We start from the raw sequence: 14352 nt of genomic DNA, 5'->3' as shown, positions 1-14352 counted from the left end.
TTAACCGCTGTGTGGAAACTGGTCTACGGAGATGAGGAGGAGGAGGAGGAGGAGGTAAAGCAGTATGATTACGAAGAAAAGAAGTAAGTAAGAAGGAAGAGGAGAAGGAAGAGGAGGAGGAGGAGATGAAGACGCTGTGGGAGAGAATCTGAGTCATCCTCAATCTGTCCCTCCTCCTCCTCCTCCTCCTCCTTCTTCTCCTCCTCCGAAGATGAACCGCATACGTAGGTTGGCTTGGTAACGCTCTCTCTCTCTCTCTCTAAGTGAATTATTTTTTCCCCTTTTTTCCCCTCTTTCCTCCCCTCTCTGACCCTCTCTTCTGCCTCTCCGCGACCACTTGAGCGAAAAAAAGAGAAAAGGGGAAGAAAAAGGAAGAAAAAGAAGGAAACACTCGAACCATAACTCTGCCTTGATTTGTTTGTTTGTTTGTTTGTTTCCCGCATCCTTTAATCTGTTATATATTTCTTATTCTGTTACTTTTTTTCTTTTATTATTTCATTTTGTATTCCATTATATTTCTCTTCCTTTTCTTTCCTTATATTTTCTTTCTTTCCTTATAGTTCGATTTATATATTTTCCCGCATCCTTTCATCTGTTGTATATTTCTTATTCTGATACTATTTTTTCTTTCATTATTTCACTTTGTATTCCACTATATTTATCTTCCTTTTCTTTCGTACCCTTTTATTCCCCCATACATACATACATACATACATACGCATCGGTTTCTACATCTAAAATTCATAAGGTTTTCTATTTCCGAGATTTCCATGTATTCGTCAAACACACACACACACACACACACACACACACACACACACACAGAGAGAGAGAGAGAGAGAGAGAGAGAGAGAGAGAGAGAGAGAGAGAGAGAGAGAGAGAGAGAGAGAGAGAGAGAGAGAGAGAGAGAGAGAGAGAGAGAGAGAGTCATAAAAAAACATCATTTCAAAGAGACGCGGGAATGGAATCGGATTGTATTACCATCTATAAGTTCGGAAACCTTTATCCGCTTAGCCACTTGCGATGCGCACTTGTTCTTGATCCACTTTTAGAGAACTTAAACTTAACTCATTTTTATTTATCTTTTATTTTTTCTTCCATTTGCCTTTTTTTCACGGAACTTTAAATCAAGAAAAAAAGTTAATGGTTGAGATTAGATGTAATTAAAGATAGTGTTGTATTTTTTTTTTCACGTTTTCAAGCATTTCGTTATTCAATATTCTTTTATTTTGCTCTGAATTTACTCTATTTTACTTTAAGCTACTTATTCTACTCTAAATTTGCTTCATTTTATTTTATTTTACTTCTGTTTAACTTTTTTACTTACGTTTTACTTTCTCATACATTATTTTATTTTATTTTACCAAACTTTATTGTCTCACTTTTATACTTATACTCCATTTTATTTTTTATGCTAATTCACTGTATTCATTCGTCTTACATTATTTACTTGTATTTTTTTCTAATTTAGCTACATTTTACGGTATTTTCATTCTAGTTCACTTTATTCTACTTTAATTTTAACATATTTTACTCATTTTCAATCATCTAACTTTATTCTCCTTATTTTATTGCCTTTCTTTACTTTTATTCACTTTAGTCTACATTTATCTTCATTTATTTTACTACAATTCACTTCCATTTAATTCTCCTCTATTTTCATCTACCTCTGTGTCGTCGCGGAGTGAAAAGATGAAGAAGAATCGCGGCGCGTAAACACAGAAGGCGGCAACGACCTCTTATAGGCGTTGCGTCAGAGAGAGAGAGAGAGAGAGAGAGAGAGAGAGAGAGAGGTTCTACGGTAGTCTACGCGGACTCTCAAGATAAGCAACAATAAACTAAACGGAGGACTTAAGATGGAAAGAGGTGATACAGTTGATAAGGAGAGGACGAGGAGAGGAAGAGGATAAGGAGGACGAGGACGAGGAGGAGGACTAAGAGGAGTGGATGAAACAAAAAAAGGATAATTAAAAGAGGAAGAAGAGGGAGGAGCAATAAGTGGAGGGGATAACAAAGGTATAGATAAAGACAAGGAGGAAGAAAGAAAGGAGTGATAATATTTAAAGAAGAAAACATAGAAACTGGAAGAGTGGACGGTAACAGTGGATGAAAGAAAGGAGAAGTACAATAAGAAGAAGAGAGGAGGAGGAGGAGGAAGGGGTTAAAAAGAGATACACAAAGAGGGTAGTTGACTAAGAAGAAAAAGAAAAAGAAAGAGAGAATAAGGAGGAGGAGGAGGAAGACGAGGGGAAAGAGGAGAAGAAAGTAAAGAAGGAGATTCACAATAACGAAAAGATGGTAGTTGACTGAGAAGGAAAAGAAGAAAATGGAGAGGAGGCGAGGAGGAGCAGCAACAGTAGGAGTAATAGAGGAAGAGAAGGAGGAGGAGGAGGAGGAGGAGAGGAGTGACCGCAGGAGGCAGTAAACATACCATAAGAAGATGGATTGCAGGAGTGTTGACAATCATTTCGGTGCAGAGAGAGAGAGAGAGAGAGAGAGAGAGAGAGAGAGAGAGAGAGAGAGAGAGAGAGAGAGAGAATGATACATACAAATCTCCCGTACTCAGAAAGAAAGAAAAGAAACAAACAGATCAGTAAACTATTCTTAGACTTTTTTTATCATTTCGTTTAACTAACCAACTCTTCCTCCTCCCCTTCCTCCTCCTCTTCCTCCTCCTCCTCCTTTCTTCCTCCCCTTCCTCCGCCCTCAGCACGAATAGGCTTAAAGCTTCTCAAAACATGCTGGCGGAGAATTAAGACGAAGTGGAAGGAAGGAAGGAAGGAAGAGAGAGGAAGAAAGAAAAGCTGAATAAATGAATGAGTGAATGGAAGAATGCAAGAAAGAAAAGAAGGAAGGAAATTAAAAGGAAAGATATGAATGTAGAATGGAAGGGAAAAGGGAAGAAATAGAGAAGGGTAGGAAGAAGGATATGAAGGAAGAAAGTAAGGGGGAATGAAGGAAGAAGGAACAAGCAAAGGAAAGGAGAAAGTAAGGAAAACAGAAAGAAAGAAAGGAAGGAGGGGATGAACGAAGGAAGGAAGGAAGGGAGAAAGGAAAAAAAAGACAGATATAAAGAAGGAAAGGAAGTGATGAACGAAGGAAGGAAGGAAGGGAGAAAGGGAAAAAAAAGACAGATATAAAGAAGGAAAGGAAGGAAGGAAGGAAAAAAAGACAGATGGAAAGAAGGAAAGGAGGGGATGAACGAAGGAAGGAAGGAAGGAAAGGAGACAGGAAAACAGACAGATAGAAAGAAGGGAAGGAAGTGTAAATAAATAAATGAAAAAACTAAGAAACGAGGAAGAAAAGAAAGAGAAACGGAAGTAAAAATAAAAACGAACGAAAGAAGACATGAAGGAAGGAAAGGAAAGCAAGGAAGAGAGGAAGGAAGGGAATAAATAACTCGTTTTTAATTGATTTTGCGTCTGTTTTGGCAATACTGTGGACGCGTGTGTGTGTGTGTGTGTGTGTGTGTGTGTGTGTGTGTAGCTTTTACGCGTTCCTCAATATTTGTAGAGTTTAAATGTGTTGCTTTAGTGGCTTGAGAGAGAGAGAGAGAGAGAGAGAGAGAGAGAGAGAGAGAGAGAGAGAGAGAAAGAGAGAGAGAGCACTACCCCGACATCACTTTTAATTTCGCTCCTGTCTGCTGTGTCACCCTCATGTCTAACTCCCCCCCTCTCTCTCTCTCTCTCTCTCTCTCTCTCTCTCTCTCTCTCTCTCTCTCTTTCCTCAGTGAATGAGTGAGGTGGATAAGTATGTTAGTAAGGGAGGTTAGTGAGTGTGTTTGGGTGAGTGACGAAAGGAGAGAGGGAGGGAAAGGAGGGTGATAAGTGTGTTGGTGAGTATGGGAGGTTATTGAGTGAGTGAGTGAGTAAAGGCTGGAGGAAGGTTAAGAGCGCTAGTTAGTGAGTTGGTGAGAGAATGAGTTTGAGCGAGTGACGAAAGGAGCAGGAGGAAAGGAGGTGTGATAAGTGTGTGGTGAGAGAGTGAGATTGAGTGAGTAATAAGCTAGAGGAAGGTTAAGAGTGCTAGTTAGTGAGTGAGGTGAAGTGAGTGGAGCGAAAGGGTGATTCAGTGAGTAGGTTTGTGAGGAAGAGTGAGATTGAGATAAGCTAGCGGAGGTAAGAGTGGCAGTGAGTGAGTGAGGAAAGGAGTGAGTGAGTGGTTAGGTGATTCAGTGAGTATAGGTTTGTCTATAGGGAGATATGAATACGTTAGGTGAGTGAGTGAGTGAGGAAAGGAGTGAGTGAGTGGTTAGGTGATTCAGTGAGTATAGGTTTGTCTATAGGGAGATTTGAATACGTTAGGTGAGTGAGTGAGTGAAAATATGTATATACAGGGGAGTGGCAATTAGTTGAAGAGAAAGAAGAGGCAGAGGAGGAGGAGGAGGAGGAGGAGAAGGAAGAAAATAGAAGGTAATGATAATGTTAATAAGTGATGAAGATGAGGAAAAGGATATAGAGGAGAAGTAGGAGACGGACTAACATATATATTATCAATTGCTTAAGGAATCAGAAAGGAATAAGCTATGTGAGTAGCGGGCTTTTTTTTCACATTTGTTTCCTTTTTTTATGCCCTTGAACTGACTCCTTTGCTGTAAAAAAAAAATACAACTAGGAAGAACCTGCATGTTACTGAGAGTGGCTGAGCAGGGACAGGGAGAGCTAAGTAGTGTCTGGTTAACTGAGGAGGTGCTGGGCGAGGCTTAGTCATCAGTGAGGCAGGGGAGTGAAGGTGAAGCTTAGCGTTGCTGGTGCGGACGAAATGACGAGGCGTAGCTAAGCCAGACTGAGGGCGGCTGATCAGGAAAGCAGGCGGTCAAAAGGAGATGCTGGCAGAAGTTTTTTACATGGGTGAGGTTTGGTCGCTGTTATTGGGCGATGCAAGGAAAGGTAGACATACTAAGGGGGTGGTATAAGATGAAGTGTTGATCAGGGAAGCAGGAGGTCGTAGAGATGATATATATGTTGGCAGGGCTTATGACTGAATGTGACTGAAAAAGGTTGATGTGAGATGTGGCTGAGATAAGTTGATGTGACTAGACGGTGCAAGGAAAAGTGGAATTAATAAAGTGATGATGTGAGAGTGTTCATCAGAGAAACAGGAGGTAGGAAGCGAAAGGAGGTTGTAAAGAGAATGTAGGTTTCTGTTACGAGACGATCCAAGGAAAGGTTGAACTACTAAGGTGACAGGGTGAGGAGTTAGCATTAATTAAGGAAGCAATATCGGTACATAAGATGCGATGCTGAGAGTAATACATGACTGATTAACTCTAAGATAGACTGTTGTGACTGTATTGCAAGGAGAGGCTGAACTACTAAGGTGACAGGGTGAGGAGTTAGCATTAATTAAGGAAGCAACATAGGTACATAAGATGCGATACTGGCAGACTAATACATGACTGATTAACTCTAAGATAGACTGTTGTGACTATGCAAGGAGAGGCTGAACTACTAAGGTGACAGGGTGAGGAGTTAGCATTAATTAAGGAAGCAATATAGGTACATAAGATGCGATACTGGCAGAGTAATACATGACTGATTAACTCTAAGATAGACTGTTGTGACTATGCAAGGAGAGGCTGAACTACTAAGGTGACGTTGTGAGGCTGAGTCCAGTAAGGAAGCAGGACACAGGAGAGGTTGTAAAAGGCGAACATGACTTGCCGAGCCTTAGTACTGCTGGGCCTGGCGCCGTGAGGAGTAGTGACACAGCGTTGCTAAGACACGTTGACTGGGCTGCTGAGGTGACTGTTTGAAGAGCGAGTGATGTTCGAGGTAGGAAGAGGCAAAAAAGAAGCTGGATTTTATTAACATTCCAGATTAGGAGATGGGGAGACACTATGGGTCGTATTACAAGACATTTCGTTGCTCAAGAACACCTATTTGACAAGGCTTTCGTGGGAGTTGTGGGCATTTCCAGGAGTAGTTTCATGACCCTAGCGGTAGTTTGACCCTTCCTCTGTACCATGAACCTGAAAAAACACTCATCAGAACCCGACTGACCCCCTCTTTGACGGGTATTGAGGTATAGGACAGTAAGGAGACAGGAAGTAGCTAAATTTTGATTGATTTGACGAAGAGAAGGCGATTTAAAGTTAAGAGAAGACAGGTATTGGGGTACAGGACAGTAAGGAGACAGGGAGTAGCTAACTATTGATTGATTTGACTAAGAGAAGGAGAATTACAGTTAGAAGACAGGTATTGAGGTACAGGACAGCAAAGAGACAGGGAGTAGCTAACTATTGATTGATTTGACTAAGAGAAGGCGAATTACAGTTAGAAGACAGGTATTGGGGTATAGGACAGTAAGGAGACAGGGATTAGCTAAATATTGATTGATTAGACTAAGAGAAGGCGAATTACAGTTAGAAGACAGGTATTGAGGTATAGGACAGTAAGGAGACAGGGAGGAACCACATATTGATTGGTGGGAGTAAAAGGAAGCAACTCAAAGGTAGGAAAAGACAGGTAATTGATGTATAAGAAAGAGAGGGGCTAATAAAGAGGGAAAGGAAGAGGAAGAAGAAAGAAAGGCTTGAAAATGGAGATCTGTGAAGTGAAGATAAAAGAAGGTCATTTTGTTTGTTAAGTCACAGAAGAAGCAAGGTAAAGGTAGGGGAAAGCAGGGTATTATAGGTTGAACAGACAGTGGCAGGGTGTTATTAAGTGTGGCAGGGAAGAGGCAGAGTGTGGTGAGGTATTCCTGAGTGTAGCGTGTAACTGAGCTAATTAAGTCAGGAGGAGGAAGAGGGGAGGAGGAGGAGGCTGTGTGGGGAGAGAATATCAGTGTAAGGCCACGTGTGTGTGTCTGAGGGTGTAAGAGGGAGAGTAATTAACACCTTAGAGAGAGAGAGAGAGAGAGAGAGAGAGAGAGAGAGAGAGAGAGAGAGAGAGAGATAACAAGCATGAAGGAAAGAAAACGAAGGAGAGTAAGAAAAAAATGAAGGAGAAACAAGAAAAAGAGGATAAGAATGAGGGTGTTGAGCGGAATGAAGGGTGACGAAGATAGAGATCGAGGGTGATAAAGACGGAACAAGAGTGGATACAAGGGTGAGGAGGGAGAAGAGAAGGATGACAAAGATGTGAACTGAGGAGAGAAACAGAATGAGAGAGGAAGGATAAAGATGAGAAATGAAGAGGAAACGGAGAAGTGTAAGGAGAGAAGGAGATTGACATAGATAAATAACGAGAGTGAGAACAAAAAGCATAACAAGAGTAAGAGAGAATTAGATGGAGAGGGAGAGAGAGAGAATAAAGATGAGAGACAAAGAAGAAATCAAATAAGCGTGATAAAGATAACGATTGAGAATGATTGAATAAGAACAGGAGGAAAGAGAAGAATGAGAGAGAATCAGAGAGAGAGAGAGAGAGAATAAAGAAAAAAACAAAAAGGAAACGAAGAAAAGTGATATAAGAGAAAAGTTAGACGAAGTAAAAGAATGAACGAATGAAAAAAGGAGAATAAGAAGCAACACAAAGATGAAAACAAGGGAAAGAGGAAATAAAATGAAGAGGAAAGGAAATAAAGATAAGAAACTAAGAGGAAACGTATAAAAAAGTGATAACAGAAGAAAAGATTAAGATGATGACTGAGGGAGTGAGAAAATGAGAATATGACAACAAGGGAAAGAGGAAATAAAATGAAAGGGAAAGGAAATAAAGATAAGAAACAAAAAGGAAACGGATAAAAAATGGTGATAGGAGAAAATGACAACGATGATAAAGAGTGTGAGACTTAGAGGGTGAGGACAGAAGCAGTACAAGAGTGAGGACAAGGGTGTGAGATAAGGGTGAAGAGGGTGCTGAGTACTAAGGTCACAAAGGGAGACTTACAGAAAGAGAGAGAGAGAGAGAGAGAGAGAGAGAGAGAGAGAGAGAGAGAGAGAGAGAGAGAGAGAGAGAGAGAGAGAGAGAGAGTAGACATTTCACACCAGACACTCACCCTTAAACTCCCTCATCCTTATACTCTCCCTCATCCAATTAGAGACTGACGCCGCTCCTCTTGTCATCCACACCTCCTCCTCCTCCTCCTCCAGTTTAAGTTCATGTTTCTCAGCTTTTTTTTTTTTTTTTTTTTTTTTTTTTTGTGTGTGTGTGTGTGTGTGTGTGTGTGTGTGTGTGTGTGTGTGTCTCATGATATTGAAGCCGCCGCCTTTGTTGTGGTCTTTTATTCTCTTTATCTACATCCCCTCTTTCTTTCTTTAGTGTTTGTGAGGTTTTTGTGTATTTATATATATTGTGGTTGTGTGTGTGTGTGTGTAACTTGGTGACGGGTGATGTGGTTGATATTCTCGGTGTGGGTGAGTGAGGGTAGGGTGAGGTGTGTGTGTGTGTGTGTGTGTGTGTGTGTGTGTGTGTGTGTGTGTGTGTGTGTGTGAGAGAGAGAGAGAGAGAGAGAGAGAGAGAGAGAGAGAGAGAGAGAGAGAGAGAGAGAGAGAGAGAGAGAGAGAGAGAGAGAGAGAGAGAGAGAGAGAGAGAGAGAGAGAGAGAGAGAGAGAGAGAGAGAGAGAGATGTAGGTGTGTGCGTGAGTGTACACTGGGGCAAATGTGTGTATGTACGTATTTAAACACAATTTACATAATCGAGTGTACATGGACGTGTGTGTAGGTGTGTGCGTGTGATGTATACACAGCTGTTGGGTGGTGGTTACAGGGGTAGTGGTGGTAGGGGGGTAGGTGGTGAAGAAAGAGAGTGTGGGAGCTTATAGGTGGAAGAAGATTGAACGGGGTCGAAGAATGAAAGATCAGGTTGAAAGAAAATGGAAAGGGGTAAAGTATGAAAATGGAGTTGATGTTTATAGGAGGCCGGGGGTGTCGGGAGAGAGCTTGAGGTTAGGTATGAGAAGGTGGAAAGTGGAAAATTGTGATCTGAATGGTAGTGAAGAATGGGAGACAGGAGAGAGAAAACGGATGAAAGGTATAGAAGGTGGTATGTGATAGGTAGGGAAAGAGTGGCAACTGGGAGAGGGAGTGGAAAGAAAGTAGAGATTGGAGATGGGAACGGGGAAGAAGTTAAAAGGGAGTTGAAAGGTGTGTAGGAGGCAAGGATGTGCAGGTGAAGATCAGGTGAGGATTGGGGATGAAGGTGAAGGTGATGGGGGTAGGGGGGGAGGAGGACAATCTGAGGGCGTACACAGACGCACACGTGATGTCCTCCCGCGGGGCCGGATTGAACGAGGATGTGAATGTAGAACAGAGAACACCACTCAGAGTCATGCCCCCCGCGAGGCCGCGTCACGGCCCCCCAACCCCCTGCGCCTGCCCCCACCCCCCCCACGCTTGTCCCCACCTATTGTCCTCTCACCCACGCCTGCTCCGACCCATTGTCCTCCCCCACGCCTTCACCCACTTACCTACCTACCTACCTACCCACTCTCCTCTACTTCTCCTCTTACTTCTTCTTACGCCTTCACCCACTTACCAACCTACCCACTACCTCCAACCAACCTACCCCCCATTGTCTCCCCACCCACACTATCACTCACCTTCCTCTTTCACCCCTTCACGCCCTCCCCCTCTTCCCTTCCTTCCAAGTAATGTTATGTATACAAGTTACGCGGTTAAGGGAGTTGTTTGTGTGGCCGTGGAAAATGTGATACAAGGTTTTGATTTTGTATATTTATGTGTTTTTAGTGAGTGTGTGTATGGGAATGAATAAGTTAAGTCGTAATGTGGTTCAGTTTCCCTTCAAGTCGTACGATGCAAGTTTTATTCTTTATTTTTACCTGTTTGTTTTGTGTCTGGTTATCCTTGAGTGTCTACTATTTGTCTGTCATTGGTGCGATATCGTCAGAGTGAGTTGCGAGATACGAAAGTTAAGATGTCATTAAATTCTTCATCTTTTCATTATTTGTCTTTATATTTCTTTACATTTTTTCTGCTTCCTTTCCTTCATTCTACTACTTGTCGACATATTTCTTTACATTTTTCTCTGCTTCCTTTCCTTCATTCTAATACTTGTCTACATATTTCTTTACATTTTTCTCTGCTTCCTTTCCTTCATTCTACTTAATCTCTTTTTTCGACTTTCCTCCCGTTCCTTTCTTTCTACTCTCGTGTGTCTGTTTCCGTCATCTGCTTCCCCTTCCTTGCTCCTCCTCCTCCTCTTTGCCTGTCTTTCTCTTTTACTTCTACGGGTTTTTTTTTTCTTACAGCAGAGGAGTCAGTTCAAGGGCATAAAAAAAAAGGAAACAAATGTGAAAAAAAAGCCCGCTACCCACTGCTCCTAAAAAGAGTTAGAGGAGTGGCCGAAAGATAGGTCAATTTGCCCTTCGGTTCTCTTTTCAATACGTCACAAGCATCAACAAGCTACTTAACCATTTATTTGCGTATTTCATTAAGCTGCTTCTCATTTGCTAAACATTTTGTCGCCCAAGTTCACATTTTTTGACAAGGCTTTCGTAGGAGTTGTGGGCATTTCCAGTAGTAGTTTTATGACCCTGGTGGTAACTTGACCCTTCTTCCGTACCGTGAACCTCAAGAAACACTCATTACAACCCGACTGCCCCCTTCTTTGACCTTTAGAAAAAGCTGATGTGAGAAGCGAAAGTCTTATAATATCGGTCTATATTTTTAATAAGGCTTTGAACGAATAGGATAATGTGTGTGTGGTGACATGTCATTTGCATCTCCTTTCAGTACGTCACATGCAACGAGTTATTTACGACTAATTTGCATATTTTCTTAAGCTGATTTTCATTTTCACACTTTTTGCATCATGATAGTGTGGCATGATTAGATTGATGTGGGGTTTTACTTGTTCTGTGGTTATATTTTCATTACGTCAGATGCAACAAGTTATTTTACCACTTGTTTGCATATTTCTTTAGGGTGTTACTCTTTTTAATATATATTTTTTTCGTATATATAAAGTTTTGATTGAATAACGTTATATATGTGTGCTGATTTGTCATTTGGTTCGGTTTTCACTACGTCTCATGCAACAAGTTAATTTACCATGACTTTTTGGCGTATTTTACTAAGCTTCTCATTTTTATCGCGACGAATGAACAGCGTGATGCGTGTGTGCTGACTTGACGTTTTTCGTTCTTTTCTCAATACGCCACAAGCAACACGATATTACTTTTTACCACGACTTCTTGCACGATTCGTTTCTCTTATTTGTTTAGAGTATAGTAACATGGATCGAGCAGCTTTAATACGTGAGTGCTGAGGCGTCATTTAGGTCGGTATTATAAGACTTTCGCATCTCACATCAGCTATTTCTTAAGGTCAAAGAGGGGGTCAGTCGGGTTCTAATGAGTGTTTCTTTAGATTCACGGTACAGAGGAGGGGTCAAACTACCACCAGGGTCTTAAAACTACTCCTGGAAATGCCCACAACTCCCACGAAAGCCTTGCCAAATATGTGAACCTGGGAGGCGACATGTTTTGAAATACGTCCACTTAGTCTCATAACCTGCTTCGTTTACGTGCATTTCCTTTCCGTGTGGTTGTGTGAGACCTAATAGCTAGCGTGATATGCCGGTTAAGTCGTCATTTAGTTCACTGTCTGCCTAGAACATGCACGCGTTAGCTGGCCACTCTGCTTATTAAACATGCCAGGTGTTGTGAATAGCGTCATTTTGTTTTTGTTATCATTTTTTTTCTATTTGTCTCGTTTCAGATTGTTTATTTTTTTGGTTGTTGCTTTTCACCTAGTTCTCCCTTCCTTCCTTCTAGTGTCATTTGCTTCACTACTTCTCTCCCTTTCCTCCTTTTTCTACTTTTGTGTATTTGTGTTTTCTGTTTTCTTTCTCATTCTCTTCTTTCTCTCTCTCTCCCCTTATTCTACTTATGTGCTTCCCTTCCTTCATTCTACTCAGTCTTTTTTTCTACTAACTTTCCTTTCCTTCCCTTCTACTTTAGTGTGTCTCTTACAGCTATTTATTTCCTCTTCTTGACCTTCCTTTCCCTTCTATTTCTATTTCTCTTTCTTCCTCTATTTTCTCTTTTCCACGTCACCCCTTTCCTTCCCTTATTCTCGTGTCTGTGTGTCATCTATTTCCTTCTCTCTATCCCTCCCTCCCTCCCTCCGTCAGGTAAATACAGGTAGCCGCAACACTAACAGAGAGGGCGCGGGGAGAGGGAGAAGAAGAATCACACGGGAAGGGGAAGGGAGAGGGAGAAGGGAGGAGAGATGAAACACATGCAAGGCCCCAGACAGACGTGTGTGTGTTTCCCTCAGTGTACGGTAAAATATTTGTGTTGAGGCGTACACACACACACACACACACACACACACACACACTCTCACTCACACATACATACACTGCACGCCCCATTAAACATGACTCGCCCGTGCCTGTCTCCTCCTCCTCCTCCTCCTCCTTCTTCTCCTCCTCCTCCTTCTGCCTATCAGTCCATTATCTCTGCCGCTATCCACGCCATTAGGACCACTGAATGCGTGTGTGTGTGTGTGTGTGTGTGTGTGTCTACTCAATCTGATTTCTACTTACTCTCCTTTCCTTCCCTTCTACTTTAGTGTGTCTGTTACAGCTATTTATTTTCTCTTCTTTACCTCCCTTTCCCTTCTACTTCTATTTATCTTCCTTCCTTCTATTTTCTGTGTGTGTGTGTGTGTGTGTGTGTGTGTGTGTGTGTGTGTGTGTGTGTGTTATGACTACCATGCCGACACCCACCTTCAGGCCCTCACCAGCAAAATTATGGATGAGTCTTATCTGAGGAGAGTGAGGCAGCCTGGCTCCTCCATACCAACACACACACACACACACACACACACACACACACACACACACAGAAAATAAGTGATACAAACAGGCAACTCTCAAAACGGATGACACAAACACAACAGGAGCAGTAAGTAGCGGGCTTTTTTTTATTATTGTTTTCTCTTTTTTTACGCCCTTGCACTGTCTCCTCTGCTGTAAAAAAGAGAAAAAAAACAGCTTCATCTCCCTGCTCGCGGACAGTCGGTCATTCAGATGTGGTCGATCGGACAGACTCGTGACTTTTCTGCAGAAGACCGACTTGGTGAGCTAGTTATGATTTGTTTCGTGTTATTAGTTGTATTGATAGTGTGAGAGTATGCTTGAGTGTGACTGTGTGTAATGGATGTTTGTAGGTAAGGTATTTATTTACGTGTATAGTACATGTATATACCCCCGACCGCATGTCCATTTATGATTTGTTTCGTGTTACTTAGTTGATATTAATAGAGTATGCTTGAGTGTGACTGTATGTAATGGATGTTTGTAGGTAGGGTATTTATTTACGTGTATAGTACATGTATATACCCCTAACCGCATGTCCATTTATTATTTGTTTCGTGTTATTAGTTGTATTGATATTGTGAGAGTATGCTTGAGTGTGACTGCATGTAATGAATGTTTGTAGGTAAGATATTTATTTACGTGTATAATACATGTATATACCCCCATCCGCATTTCCCTTTCCCTACTAACATAGCAATACTAAATCTGTATGCATTTTAAGTATGTACGTCTGGGTGATTATTTTTATAGTAAAGGAGGAAGCTAGAGGGGAAATGAATGGCGTGTATGATTTGAGATGTAAAATAATAAAGAGTAAATGCGTCTCTTTCGGCCACCTCTTTTGATTATTTTTAGGAGCAGCGAGTAGCGGGCTTTTTTATTATTATTATTTCCTCTGTTTGTGCCCTTGAGCTGTCTCCTTTGTTGTAAGAGAAAAAAAACTAAAATTAAACCCAAAATTCAGTGATCCATTAAAATGACCTAATAACTACAATCTGCTGATGGCCAAAAAGAGAGTCTGGCTCTATCTTCATCCATGTGCCATTCATTCCCTCCGTGATTGAGCGAAGGGACCGAACTTATGTATTACAGGGCACAAGAAACTGAACTGTCCATGTGTGTGTGTGTGTGTGTGTGTGTGTGTGTGTGTGTGTGTGTGTGTGTGGTAATCGTCGTAGTCTTGTTTCCCTATTGTGTATGTTTATGTGTATGTATGTATGTATGTGTTTATTTTTGTGGATGTCCATGTATATACGTGTTTCGACCTTTCCCTTTCGCTCTTCTTCCCTTTCTTCTCTTATTCTTCTATTAAATGGTCACATATATATATTAGTCAACGGAAAAAGTAAGAAGAACCAAACGAGTCTAGTATGTTAACCATGAAGCAGTTAACACACACACACACACACACACACACACACACACACACACACGTCAGCCCCATCCCGCTCCGCCCCGTCTGGTTATCGCGGTCGTTCTCGGTCGGCGGGGAGTAAAGAGAGGAAGGGGGAGGAGAGGAGGGGGAGAGGAAGGGGGTCGTCAGCGGGTGGTGGGTGATGGTGGGTGTCACGGGTGTAATTTTCATTAGCGTCCATTCATCCCCGGGTGACGCGCCGTGTG

Source organism: Eriocheir sinensis, chromosome 67 (genome assembly GCF_024679095.1).
Source record: "Eriocheir sinensis breed Jianghai 21 chromosome 67, ASM2467909v1, whole genome shotgun sequence".
Classification (NCBI taxonomy): Eukaryota; Metazoa; Arthropoda; class Malacostraca; order Decapoda; family Varunidae; genus Eriocheir; species Eriocheir sinensis.
This window is presented reverse-complemented; position numbering follows the sequence as displayed.